This window comes from Mauremys mutica, unplaced genomic scaffold, assembly GCF_020497125.1.
Source record: "Mauremys mutica isolate MM-2020 ecotype Southern unplaced genomic scaffold, ASM2049712v1 Super-Scaffold_100095, whole genome shotgun sequence".
NCBI lineage: Eukaryota > Metazoa > Chordata > Testudines > Geoemydidae > Mauremys > Mauremys mutica.
In genome coordinates, this window is record NW_025423264.1 from 1,054,499 (window position 1) to 1,068,261 (window position 13,763).

The window sequence follows — 13,763 nt, forward strand, 5'->3', positions numbered from 1 at the left end:
CCTGCAGCACGCCTTGTGGTTTTTCCATCCTGGTGTTACAGAGATAGTGTACTTTCTTTCTTTCTTTTAATAAAATCCTTTTCTTTTTAGAACCTGATTGATTTTTTCCCTTGTTTGGATTTTCAGGGGAAGTGGAGGGGGAAAAGTGAATCCCTCTTTGTTTGATTCAAGGAGTTTGAATCAAGGTATCTTTCCCAACAACTAGGAGAGGGGGAAGAAGGTGGGGGAATGGTTTATTTCCCGTAGGGTTAAGAGTCAAGGAGTTTGGATCTGTGTTCCCCAGGGAAGGTTAGGGGGAACAGGGCGTGTGCTAGACACTGGAACTTCTAGAGGGTGGCAGCTTTACCAGATCGAAACTGGGATTTAAGTTGAGAGGGGCCCATGCAGGTCCCCATCTTGTGGATGCTAAAGTTCGAAGTGGGGAATAAACCTATGATGGGGCGATGCCCGCATACTCCGAGCCTGTCGACTAAGGGCTCCTGATGAGCGTGGTGGACGGGAGAGTCAGCCATCTGACTTTTGGCCTTGCTGCCCGTAGCGGTCAGGCCAAAAAATCAAAATCCATCCTCCCCAGGCCCACAGCCACCCAGGGGCTCCTCTGCACCATCTTGCCTCCACGAGTGCCGCACTCTGACCAGCTGAACCAGGCAAGCCACGGGAAACTTCTCAAGGTCTTCCCCTGGTGTGGGCTTGGATGCGAAAAGCACCTGGCCGTTCATCAGCTGTTGCAAGAAGTGTGCAGAGTAGGAGTAGCGATGGGGCTGTAGCTTTCCACAGCATCTCAATTTGGGCAGCTTTCCATTCCCCTTTTCTGTGTAATGTCCCTCCCATGGGTTTCACTTGCGGAGCTGTACGACTCTGGCAGGGTGGCCATTTAGAAATCTTTTCCTTGCTTTTCTTTTTCGCCTGGCCCCAGCGTTAGGACCGTTTGGGTGTTTCAGAGTGTCTGTTTTCCCATTTGGAGGCATTTGGAAGTTTGGAAGGGGAGCCGAAAGAGGAGTCTTTTTCACAAGCAAGTTGGCTTTCTGCACAGGTAGGGCCCTTGGCCGTAAAGGTTAGCTCCGTCAGTGCGTCTGCATGGGGTTCCTCCAGTGCCTCAAGAGCCCGTGCTAAACTCTCGGTGTGGGGCGTTTGGCTTGCGCCAGTCAGAGTGCGGTGCCTGCGTCTTCCCAGAGCTGGCTCCCGTGAGGCGCGCATAACTTGGGAGGAAAGGGGTAGAAGAGAAAGCAAGTGAAGCTGACTTGGAGTGGTGGTGCCCCTGGGGGGAGTGGTCCTCCTGCTCCTTCCTGTCGGAGGGGTGGGCTTGGGGGGTCTGGCTGTGGGCGGTGGGAGGATGGTGTCCAGGGAAGTCCCAAAGGTCACCCTGCACCGGCGGAGTGTGAAGCCTCTCCCCTAGGTTGGGGTGCCGAGTATTAAGCCTTCCTCTGTGGCTTGGGCTGGGGAGCGTGATCCGGCGTCGGGTACATTTGGGTGGAGCCGGCGGCCGGCAAGAATTCGGGCCATCAGGTCAACCGCCTGTGGACAATGGGGGTGAGCCGGCAGGCCTGCGATTTTGGCTTCGCGGGCGTGCAGCTCAAGCCTGGCCTCCTATGAGCCTAGAAGGCAGCTGGCCGGGCTCACCCATCTCCAAGTTCCTTTCAGGCAGCAGGTGGAGCGAGGAGCCCAGGGAGGGGAGCCCAAGGAGGTGTCAGGAGCTTGGTGCTGCCCGGCGCCTGTGCCCAGCAGGGCTCTTGCCCACTCCCGGCCCACCTGGTTTTGGCCTCTGCCACCCCTAGCAGTCAGCCAAAAGAGCAGAAGCCACCCTCTCCCTCCTGGAGTGGCCAGCATGGGGCTTGAACCCATGACCTTGGCGTTATTAGCACTATGCTCTAACCAACTGAGCTAGCCGGCCAACAGCAAGCCCTGTCTTGCCTGACCCTTTTGGAAGGAGTCACTGGCTGGCGCGGGGAACAATGTGGCCTCCGTTATCGAATGGATGGATCGAGACACCACCTACCAAGGTAGGGGAATTAGCTCAAGTCTCATGTCGAGCTGCAGGCGCCGCTGTCCTCCCAGGTAAGATCCCGGATGATTCGGTGCCTCTTTCCCCCGCCCACGTGTCCGGGTACCTCTGCCCCCCATACAGAATCCTGGGTGTGTGGGTGTCCGTCCCTCTGCAGAGGATCCCGGAGTGTGGATGCCCTTGTCCCCCCCCCACAAGAACCTGGGTGTGTGGGTGCCACTCTCCCCCCCTAGAAGATCTCTGGTGGGTGGGTCCCCAGGGTGTGAGTGCTCCCATCCCCCGATACAGGCTGGGGGGGGGTATAACTGGCTCTCCCTGTCCTGCCCAGGCGGTGCTACAGCAGCTGTTCACAGGGGCAGCAACCCCACTGTCAACCTGCAGCTTTAACCTGCTCCAGGGGTGACCTACTTCACCCTCCTTTGGGAGCCCTGGGACCCCGAACTGCCCAGAATCACCTGATTGATGCCGAGCTTAGCACAGACACCGGCTCAGCCTGGCAGGGAGCAGCCCTGAGCCCTGACAACCAGCTTCCCTCCGCCTCCTGCTGCACAGCGAGGATCCCACGCGAGAGGCTTCGTGCCCAGTTTGTTCAGGAGCGTCCCAGGCTCCAGCTGTAAACTCTGCTCGTCAGTTCTAATCTTTGGCCACACGGGGGCGGCACTAACGGTCCCATCCAAATGCTGTTTGCATTCGACCCTTCGGATCGCAGATTGTAACCCGCGGGCAGATCTCTGAGCGCAGCCAAATCCTTCCCCAAACTAAACATTGAAGCAGCAGCTCCCGTTAGAAAGATCAGAATTTTTGCCTTAAAAACAAGGAAAATGTCTACAGCGAGAGACTGAAGAAGCTCAATTGATTTCACTGACTGGAGGTTAAGAGGCGATTTAATCACTGGTTTAAATACGTTTTACAAATTCCCAGAGGGGGGGATATGTGATTTTAAAGGGTTCTTTAATTCACCAGACAAAGATTGAACAAGGCCCCATTGGCTCGCAGTCGATGTCAGAAAATCCCAACTGGAAATGACCATTTTTTAACCGTGAGGCTAATTATCTAGTGGAACAAGCTCCGCAAGGGAGGTGCTAAATTCCCCATCACTTGCAGTTTGTAAATCAAGACCACAGCTCAATACCTGGTGTGTGGGTGTCCCTGTTCTGCATTTCGGGATCCCTGGTACATGGTGCCTCCCTCCCACCAGTTCAGGATCCCCACAATGGGTGCTCCCATCCCGCCATACAGTCTCTGCGGGGGAGGGGGGTGTATAAAAAGAGACCGTGTCTCACTGTCTTGTCCAGGCTACGCTGCAGGGGCTATTCACAGGCGCGATCCCACTACTGATCAGCACAGGAGTTTTGACTTGCTCCGTTTCCGACCTGGGCTGGTTCACCCCTCCTTAGGCAACCTGGGGACATCACCATATTGATGTCAAACTTACTGTGGAAACCCGATCGGCACAGCCCCCTGACCAGGCCAGAGAGAGCAGCAGGTTTCCCCTATTGTTTCCTGCTCTTGTTTTCTTGACTACTTTCTCCTCTGCACCAAGTTGTGCTTTTGCTTTGTGAGCCTGGCTAGCTCAGTTGGCAGAGCATCAGACTTTTAATCTGAAGGTCCAGGGTTCAAGTCTGTGGTCAGGTGATAAACTACTCCCCAAGATCTTAAGGTGTCTTGCTGGAGTCCTCTTTGATGTTACTTTTTCTCTTCAGGATTTTCTCTTTCCTCAGAAGCATCTTTTTGTGTGTGGGTTTGCAGGGGCAACTTCCTGACAGCCCCTCTGTCCTTGCAGCCTGGAGGAATAAGGGCCTCTGGGCATAGAGCATGTTCCTCCCCTGCACACACACACACACACGTACAAACACACAGAATATCGTTAAGGAATTAGAATCACCTGCTGCCTTTCCCTGTCCTGCTGGATCCCCAAACGAGGATGCTCTTCAGCCTAAACCCATGTCCCCTCTTTTCCCAGTGCCCCTCAATCCCAACCCACAGGACCCCCCGCCTCACGCTGCTCCTCAATCCCAACCCACGGCTCCCTCCATCCCTCCAGCAGCAGGTGCTTCAGACCCCCTCAGGAAGATTTTCTTGCAAGGTTTCGTGTATGAGTCTGCATGTGGATTTTACAGTATGTTGGAAATAGGTTGGGTTGCTTGCCGAAATGATCACTTGTGGCTGGTGTTGGATTCCCAGTCTCCTTGTTATAGGGTCAGGAGAAATAAAGGGTTGTTATCCTTGTTGTGTGAATCGAGGGCAGCACAACTGTGCTTGGCAGATCCCGATAGAGGGACTCACCCTCAATTCAATAGCACTTGCTAGGCAGGGGACATAGTGACTACGGTGCCTTCTTATTTTCCCCCTTTTCCACCCAGGATGGCAGGTGAACTCTACAGAGGCACCTCTGGGCTTGCACTGACTAAGGACAACAGCTGTGAGTGGGGTGCAGACAGGGGATGGCTCATGTTAAAGGACTTTTGGTTGCTGGACTTACGAACCGTAGGGAGAAGGACACTGCCCAGCTTATCTGGGGGGGTGGATCTTTCCCTCGTGGTTTATGTTTGTGTGTTGGGGCTGCTGACATGACTTCTACTAACCCTGGGCTTACATTGCAGTGTAGACATATCCTGAGAGGGCATCTATATTGTGACAAAATCCCGCTGGTCTGGATGGTCTGATTTGGGCTCCTGGGGCTCAGGTTGTGGAGCTAAAAACTACAGCGTAGACATCTGGGCTCAGACTGGAGCCCAGGCTCAGAGACCCTCACCCCTCGTGGGGTCTCGGAGGCTGGGCTGAAGCCCAAGTGTCTATGCTGTAATTTTATAACCCTGCAGCACAAGCCTCACAAGCCTGAATCAACTGACCCAGGGTTTGAGAATAGTGACTTGGGTGTGTTAATGGCAGTGTAGACATAATGCTAGGCTATGTCCACACTGCAATGAAACACCCACGGCTGTCCCGTGCCAGTGCAGTCTCCCAGGCTAGGGCTGTGGGGTGGTAAATTTGCAGCGTAGACATCTCAGCTCAGGCTCAATACCGGGCTCTGGGAGCCCTCAAGGTTGGGAGGGAGTTTAGCAAGCAAAAAAGGTAAAATGGCAGTGGAGTATTACCCTGGACTCAATGGCATTTCTCCATTGGTCTGTCTGCTTTGGGGCAGGGACAATAACACATCCTGCTGCATTCGTTATTTCAAAGGGCGGTTTAGGATTTTCATTCTCACACACGGTGCACAAAGCAGGACTCAACCCTCGGTGTAAACTAAATGAGCTGCCCACAGGTTCTGGCAGCCACAATGAGCCAGTTGGTGTGAGAGCCCAGATCTGCCCCTGTCCCAGAGGAAGCAGGATCATCTGTGACAGGCTGGACCACTGACCTATCAGCTCTTAACTCCCAAACTTTCAGTAAGTCTGTTATCAGTGCCTGTAATTTAAACAACTATACTGGGCTGGACCAAAGAGCTCTGTGTTTTGCCCTCCCACAGTAGCCAATACCAGGTTGCCCAAGAATTAGTCAACAAGGCACCACTGGGAATTGAACCCAGGATCTTCTGTTTACAAGACAGGTGCTTTAACCAGCTAAGCCATGGTGCATGCCTGTGGCAACATCACTGTGTCTGCCCACACCTGACTCCCTGCCATCCCCACTGGGGCCTGAAAAGCTTTGCTTGTGTTTGGATTCTGCAAAGCAGAGGAGCAGGTGAGGTTTTCCTTGCAAGCTGTGTGTGTGTTTGTGTGTGTGAATCTTTGGCCAGGTCTGCACTACAAGGTTACTTCAGCATCATTATATTGCTCAGATGTGTGAAAAACACACAACGCTCCCTCGGTCGGCAGTTTTTGGCTGGTGCACACACTGCAATACCACGTCTGGCGACAAAATTGCCCTGTTTTGGTGACAAAATAAAACCACCTTGACGAGAGGCCTAGAGCTTTTTGCAGCAAACTTAAAGTGACAAATGTCAGTGTAAATGCTGCTGCTCATTATATCACCATAACTGGTTTCCACCAGTATCCCACCATGCCTGCCGTGAACTCACCTGCCCTGCATTCCTGCTACAGAGGTTGGGCCCCTCCCCTTTCATAGCTCCAGAAAGTTGTGACAGCTGAGCCACTATCTATACCGGGATTAGCTTGATAGAACTGCATTGCCAGCCTAAGTAATGTAATTACACCAACCTAATTTCATAGTGTAGACCTGTCCAAAGAATCACACACACACCTTGGGAGCAAAACTTCATCTGCTCCTCTGCTTTACAGAATCCAAACATGAGCAACACTTGTCAGGGCCCAGTGGGGATTGGCAGAGAGTCAGGTGTAGGCAAACACAGCACTTTAAGCAACAGTTGGTATCCTGGGTTAGCTGGTTAAAGCCCCTGTTTTGTAAACAGGAGATCCTGGGTTCAACTCCTTGTAGTCCCTTGGGAATGGCTTTTGGGGCACCTGGTATTGGCTACTGTCAGAAGACAAGATTCAGAGCTAGATGGACCTATGGTTTAAATTACACTCACAGGCACTGATAATAGAGTTACTGAAAGTTTGGGTGTTAAGAGCTGATAGGTCAGTGGTCCACTCCCCTCAATGTGGTTTTACCATTTCCACTTGCTAAACTCCCTCCCAACCTCTATAAAATTACAGTGCAGACATATGGGCTTGAGCCCAACCTCTGAGGCGCGAGGGTTTCTGAACTCAGGCTTCAGCGTGAACACAAATATCTGAACCACAGTTTTTAGCCCCTCAGCTTTAGCTCCACGAGCCCAAGTCAGATGACTGAGGCCAACCCTGCTGCCATCTTTATCCCAGACAAAGGCTGCTGTTGTTAGTCCATGAAACATCAAGGGTGCAATGCAAGCCTGAGTTCACGCACCAGCCCTCAGTGCCCCAGAGAAATCCTGCCCCCTGCTATTGGAACGATGTGCTGGAGATTTGACTAGGAAAGGGACTGTCTGAATTGTCAGAGTGGGGAATGAACAACAATCTACAGCAATGTCATTCACACAAACACACTCTGATCATGCTCCAACCGGAATGGAAATGGGCAGGAATTCTCGCTGTTCAGCCCAGGATACACTTACACTAATGCAGCCATGAGTGTGCTGGGGAAGCTGGTCTGAGCAAACAAGTTGAAGTGACAATTCAGTGAGAACAGAATCATCATGTAGCAAAATAAGTGCATATCAAGTAGTTGTGGCCGAGTTGTTAAGGCGATGAACTAGAAATCCGTTGGGGTTTCCCTGCGCAGATTTGAATCCTGCCAACTACGCAAGCACTGTGCTGTTGTTGTTATTTTTGTAGCCTTAGTACCTGAGCATCCACAGTGCAAACTGGAGCCAGATCTACTTTCACTCTGTCTACACTTAAAATGCTGCTGTTGCACTGCTATAGCACTTTGGTGTAAACAGTGACTGGAGAGGTTTTCCCATCCCTGTAATAGCTACATGGACAGAACAATTCTTCCTTTTCTTTAGCAGTATCTAACCAGGGCTTAGGTCACCTTAACTCTATGGGCTTGGGGGGGGTGTCACACCCTGAGAGACGTCGCTCTGCCAGTGAAGTGCCCAGCGTACACCAGCCCTTAGATCCCTCTTGGTATTTCAATGCAGGCACTGACCTGTGAGAGGAAAACATCAGCTCACAAACACAGAGACTGAATTCCCCACATTTAATCTCGCTGCACTTTCCAGAAAGTCACAAAATTCAATTCATTCTTGCTAGGAGAGAGAAAAAATAAGTGACACTAAGTTTTTGGCTTGGTTAAATAAAATTAAGTGTTTAATCAATATAGTAAAAATCTGTACTGATGCCTCTAACTAACACCACAGCATGAAATAGGAACAGAGACAAATCTTGTCAGTGACGACTAATTTCGCAAATGATCTTCCCATTATTAATGTCAACGCTGCCCCCATTGGAGGTCTGGGCATCTCCAGTGTCATTGCTCTGCATTCACCTTCCCCTAGAATTGTTCTCGGACATTTGCGTTCCTCTGCAGCGTGGGGCATGGGGTCACTTGCTGGAGGATTCCCTTGAGGTCTTTAAGCCACGATTTGAGGACTTCAGTAACTCAGACATAGGTTAGGGGTTTGTTACAGGAGTGGGTGGGTGAGAGTCTGTGGCCTGCATTGTGCAGGAGGTCAGACTAGATGATCATAATGGTCCCTTCTGACCTTAAGTCTATGAATCTATGAATCTAGTCCCAAATTTGGAAAATTGTGCAGTTCAGAATGTGAATAGTGACCTCGTCTCCTTCCTGCACCTGCTCTACATTGCTCCACAGCAGCTTCTCCACCTGCAGAGTCACCCCAGCACGGCAGTGCAGCCGCCCAGGGTTCAGCAGGGGCCCCTGGCAAGGACAGTGGGTGCAGCTAACAGCCCGGTGTGCCTGGCCGTGAGGCAGCTGTAAAAAAAGCAACCCCACCTCTAGAAGTACAGAGACTGAATTCCTCAACTATAACATCATGACCCCCTGTAGAAAGCCACACGTGTCAGTTGCATTTTCACAGGGAGATGCAAAAATCAAGTGACACCAATTTTTAAGTTGAGTAAATAAAGTTGAGGAGAGAGTTATTAACCTCCCAAAAATATACTAAAGATCCCTCAACATAACACCTGAAGGTGAAATATGAACAGAGACAAACCTTGTCAGCAAAGGCTCATTTCCCAAACCATCCTCAAAATGTTACTAATTCCCACCCCTCCTCCACAGGAGCTCTGTGCAGTGTAACTGTTCTGCAGGCAGCTTCCCATTAAATGCTGTTGTGGGACTTTCCCAGTCCTGGAAATGTACCAACGACAGAATTTGAAGAGCAAACCTGGCTCCCCACACCAGGTGGGATTTGAGTGTTTTGTCCCTGTCACTTAGTCTTTGTCAATAGTACAGACGCCAGGGGCAGGACTCCAGGCTCTGCTTGAGGGATCCTGGCACAGGGGCTGGGGGGGCAGGGGGAAAGGATGGTAGATTCTGACCTGTGCTCTGGAGAGGTGAAGGGGGCATTTTAGACTCCCCCTCCTCAGTGTCCCAGGGCTGGAATTCTACATTCCACAGGGCCAAATGAGGGGATGACACCACTTGGCTAATGAAAACCAGTGCTCTAGGTGAGGCTTGAACTCACAACCTCAGCATAGCTCCTCTCAGCACTGCCCTATAAGTACGGTGCGCTAACCCATTGCGCCACTGGAGCACCTGTTAATTGCTATTATCCCAGTTTCCTAGGTTGATAAAGGTGAGGAGTGACCCCAAAACATTCTCAGTGGGGCTGAGAGCAGGTAGCGACAAGTGTTGGTACTTGGTGGGGTGGATTCTTCTTAAGGGTTCCAGGCCCCATTTGACCCTTTTGTTCTTCCCTGTGTAATAACAGAGCTGGTTAAGACTCAATGGAGAGTCTTGCTGCAGACCAACAGATCTGAAATCACTGAGAACCAGCTCTACGCATTAGTCCTGCTTTGGGACAGTGTCTCTCATGCAAGAAACTGCCCAGTCTGCGCTAGCAGTGAGGCTCCCTCACTAACAGCTGAAATCAGGGAGAGCTGTGTGAAGCGCAGGGCCCCAGGGGTGCCTGAACAGGGGGGAACAACACCCCAGGACTTTTAAAAATGGGAGGGCTCTGCCTTACCACTTTGTAATGACCGCAAGGGCAAGCGAGGGTGGGGAGGGGATGGAGAGCAGTGAGCGGGAGGTGGGGTCTTCGGGGGAGGAGGCAGTGTAGGAGCAGGTCCTTGGGGAGAAGGGGTGGGGCAGGGGCGTGGCGTTGAGTGGCAGGGGTGGGGCTACTGTTCGGGCTCTGGAGGCCGCTACTTTTAGGGAGGCTCTTCCGCTCCTGGTGGGACCACAAGACGTCCCAGAGGAGAGAGAGTGGCCAGCAGAGCAGTGACAGGGTGGAACGGCAAGTGGCCGGCAATGTGGCCAGACAGCAGAGGGAGAAAGGGGCTTTTCCCCCGGGATGTGAGAGGTGAACTCTGGGTTTTCACTGACCCAGGACAGCAGCTGTGGGTGAGGTGCAGTGAAGGGAGGGGAACATCCACAGAGCTTCTGGGGTCTGGATTTAGGAGCCCGAGGAAAAAGGCCACTGCCCAGCGCACTGTGGGTGGGTGTTTTGCTCATAGTGTTGTGTTATGAATCCTGATTGTGGTGTTTTCCCAAGTTAATACAAGGTGATTTTCCTCCTTTTTCTTAAAGTTTCTTTTCTACACTCAGTGCGTGTGAGTGGGGAAAGTATCGCCTCTTAGAGGCACCCAGTGGCCAGGGTTAGTTTCCCCAGGTTACTGGGTGGGGGCTTAAGCAGATTGTGGGTTGTATTGTTGAAGAGGAGCCCCAAGCACCTAAACAGGGAATTGTAACTTCAACCTTCAGAGTAAGAGCCAGAGGTGCTGCCAGCTGAGCTAGCCAGGCCGCCTAAACGTATTAACCCCTTTCACCCCAAGAGCAAACACCGGGTACTTCTGTGCTTCTCAGCAGCTGGGAAAAAGCCTCTTGGGGGAAATATCTCCTGCCCCACCACCAAAAGGAGCCCCTTGAGTGGGACCAGTCAGGGGCCCCTCTTGCTTTCCAACCACCTTGTGATGCTGGCCGGCCGCAGAACGAATGCTGGTCTGTGGGTGGCCTTCAGTGGGGGTTCGGCATGGCAGGGAGCAGGCTGGCCGGGTGTCTCTGTGGCTGTCTGCTGGCCACGCATACGCACGGTTCTCCCCTCCTCTGGCCCTGCCCTCGGCTGCTCTGTGGCTTTTAAGCCTTCCCTTGGAACTGTCGGCTCCAGCTGCCTCTGCTCCAGGTGCCCAGATGATGAGAGGTGTGTTGGGTTCCAGCCTGGGACTCTGCCTCCCTCCTGCCTAGCCCTGACTGTGAAGCCTGGCCCTGGCACTCCTTCCTTTAAATGGCATGTGGGCAAGAGGAAGAGTGTGGCAGCTGCAGGGACCAAAGTTACGGACATCAGGTGAAGCAGCGAGAAACAACCATATGATCAATCCACAGGACTCTCTAGCCAGACTGTTAAGTTCTAGGACCCCAACCTATAGCCGCCAGCCCATTGAACCAGCCAGACCAAAGACCTATCTCCAGTGGGCATCAGTCAGCCAGCAGGAGGGAAAAAACTCACTCTAGTTCACCCTGAGAGAGGGTAGCCAAACACATTGAGCTCCAGGGCTTTGCAGCAAAATCACATATCATCAGGAGGTCCCATTGAGATTTGAACTCAGATTCCAGGATTCAGAGCCCTGCGTGCTGCCCATTACACCATGGGACCTGCTGCTATTTCATTTTCTAGGCCCCCGTGACTTTCAGTTGGCTGGCTTCCACTCTGCACTTATTGCTTCCACCAGCGGCTTCCTCTCGCAGGACTCTCTCTCCTCCTCCTCCAGCGACTGTGGTCCTGCTCTACCAGATCCGCAGGTCCTGCCCTGAGTCCCTGCATCCCCCTGCTTTGTCTCCATTCCCTGCAGGCTTTCTTTGTCCCAAGGACACTCTATCCAGCACGTAGCATAGAAAAACCTTAAAGTTCTGTCCACAGGCAGGTCCCTGCATACCTTGCTGAGGCACAAGGCATATCTGCCTTCTCTCAAGGGGTCAATTGTACAGCTGATGGTCCTTAATGACCCATCAAACAAGCTAGACAGAACTGACACCAACTTGTCTGGGGTGTTCCCTGGAAGCAGAGCACAAATTTGAAATACGGGCAGCATAGAGCCAAAATTCATAACATCAACTACAAAAATGATACACATCTAGAGATAGCATCATTATAATCAGCCAATCAGAACCTCTCCGTAGACCCCTTACACGACAACCTTTCTACAATAGTGGCTGCAAATATAGAACAGTGGTCCCAACGGTGATCTGTACAGTTACAGATTATGTCAATATCGTCACAGGAGGTGACACGGCATCAGTGAGACTGATACTGGAATACTGCCTCCAGTTCTGGTGTCCTTATTTGAAAAAGATGTTGTGAAATTGGAGCTGGGGCAGCAAAGAGCCACCAAATGTTCTGAGGGCTGGAGAAAAATGCCTTCTAGGGAGCTATTGAAAGAGCTCAACCTGTTTAGCTTATCAAAAGAAGATTGAAAGGTGACTTCACTGAAGTGTTGAAGTGCCTTAATGGAGAGAAAAGATTGGGTATGAAAGGGCTCTTTAATCTAGCAGAGAAAGGCATAACAAGACCCAGTGGCTGGAAGGTGAAAAGAGACAAATTCATATTACAAATAAGGCACAAATATTCAACATCGAGGATGATTCACCACAGGAACAAGCTACCAAGGAAAGTGGTGGATTCTCCATCTCTTGATGTCATTTAATGAAGACTAGATGGTTTTCTGGAATGTGTTTGCCCCAAAAGTAGCTATTGTGTCATACAGGAGGCCTGTGATATGCAGGGGGTCAGATTAGATGCTCTAATGGTCTCTTCTGGCCATAAAGTTGACTAATTTCTGAAAAACTGACTGTAACATTGAGAGCAGCGTCTGATGTCTAACTGGCCTGCTTCCTATGGGTTCTATCCCTGGCTCTGGGAGCGGAGGGGGGTCTAGAGGTGAGAGCAGGGGGACTGGGAGCCAGGACTCCTGGGTTCCATAGTGGTGGCTGCTTTTTCCAGTGTCTCCATCCCTACAGATCCCAGCCCAGCCCCCTAGCAGAATCTGACTGGGGGAGGGGGTTGCCCTGCCACTCCAGACTCATGATTCGAACCCCTCCCCCCACGGGGTCTGACATCATGAAATCTCCCACCCCGCAAGTCCGAAAGTAGGAGCCCCTCTCTGCATGCGGAGGAAGCTAGTGAGTTTCTTGGGGGTCTCTGGCGGAGGTGACGGCACCCACCAGACACCCACTCCTGGTTGCAAGGAGACCCCCCTGCACCCTCCTGCACTGCCCCCTGCTAGGAGGGGCTGGGGGCGCCCAGCCAGGGTCAGGAGGTGAGATGGGGTCACAGTGGCAGGAAGGGGGCAGAGCTGGGGGTGGTGCCAGGTCTGGTACTGGCTACACAGGGAAAAACACACTGCTCCCCCGCAACACACACACACACACACACCCCTCCTGGTGTTGGGAGGGGAACAGGAGAAAGGACAAAAGAAGCAAGAGACAAAGAGAAAGGAGGAAGGGATGGATGGATGGAGGAAAAGGTGAAACAAAAAGGACAAACCCTAATGTCCCCGGTGATTCTAAGGGACAAAATCCCAGGTGCAGAATAAAATTCTGCCTCCTTAAATTCGTGTTTTCCATGCCTAGAATTCAACTGTCACCAGATGGATCAGACTGAACAGGTTTCAAACCTCGAGGAGGCTCTTACCTTCTAAACAGGGATGGCTGTTTTCTAGTAAAATCAGGAAAAGGGAAGGAGAAAACTCGAAAGAGGTTCCTCCTGGCACTCACGTACTGAACCCGAATACTCTCTCAGTCCTCAAAGAGAGACCTGGAGAAGGAGACTTGCTGAAGCAAAGCCACAGGGGTCTCTGAGGTTTCCCTGGCCCCTCGCCCCTGTCCTGCCTGGCTGATGTCAGCATCTCTCTGTGAGGTCACCACCTCCCCACCACCTTTGACCAATAGTCTGAGGTCCTGCAAAAGGCCTTTGTGATGTCACTGCCGCACCCCTCCCTTGCTGTGCTAATGTCCTGCCCCTGCCCAGGCACTTTGGAGGTTTGAGCTACTCCCTGTGGATCACCCCACTCAAGGAGCGTTCGTTCTAGGAAGCAAGCCGGCTAGACAGGAAAACATCAGACGCTGCTCCCAATGCTACACTCTTTTTTTTCAGATATTAGTCGACTTGATGTCCAGAAGAGACCATTAGAGCATCTAA

General features: G+C 51.9%; 3 non-coding genes across 3 annotated transcripts; all 3 read right to left on the bottom strand.

The window, feature by feature from the left end:
* Nucleotides 1-1,817: 1,817 nt before the first annotated feature.
* TRNAI-AAU lies at nucleotides 1,818-1,891 on the bottom strand. The gene has a single exon. It is a non-coding gene; the product is annotated as a tRNA-Ile (tRNA).
* A 3,615-nt stretch (nucleotides 1,892-5,506) lies between these two features.
* On the bottom strand, nucleotides 5,507-5,584 carry TRNAT-UGU. The gene has a single exon. It is a non-coding gene; the product is annotated as a tRNA-Thr (tRNA).
* A 3,486-nt stretch (nucleotides 5,585-9,070) lies between these two features.
* Nucleotides 9,071-9,164, bottom strand: TRNAI-UAU. Its single transcript has 2 exons — nucleotides 9,127-9,164; nucleotides 9,071-9,106 (listed from the first exon to the last, which is right to left on the bottom strand). It is a non-coding gene; the product is annotated as a tRNA-Ile (tRNA).
* Between the last annotated feature and the right edge of the window lie 4,599 nt (nucleotides 9,165-13,763).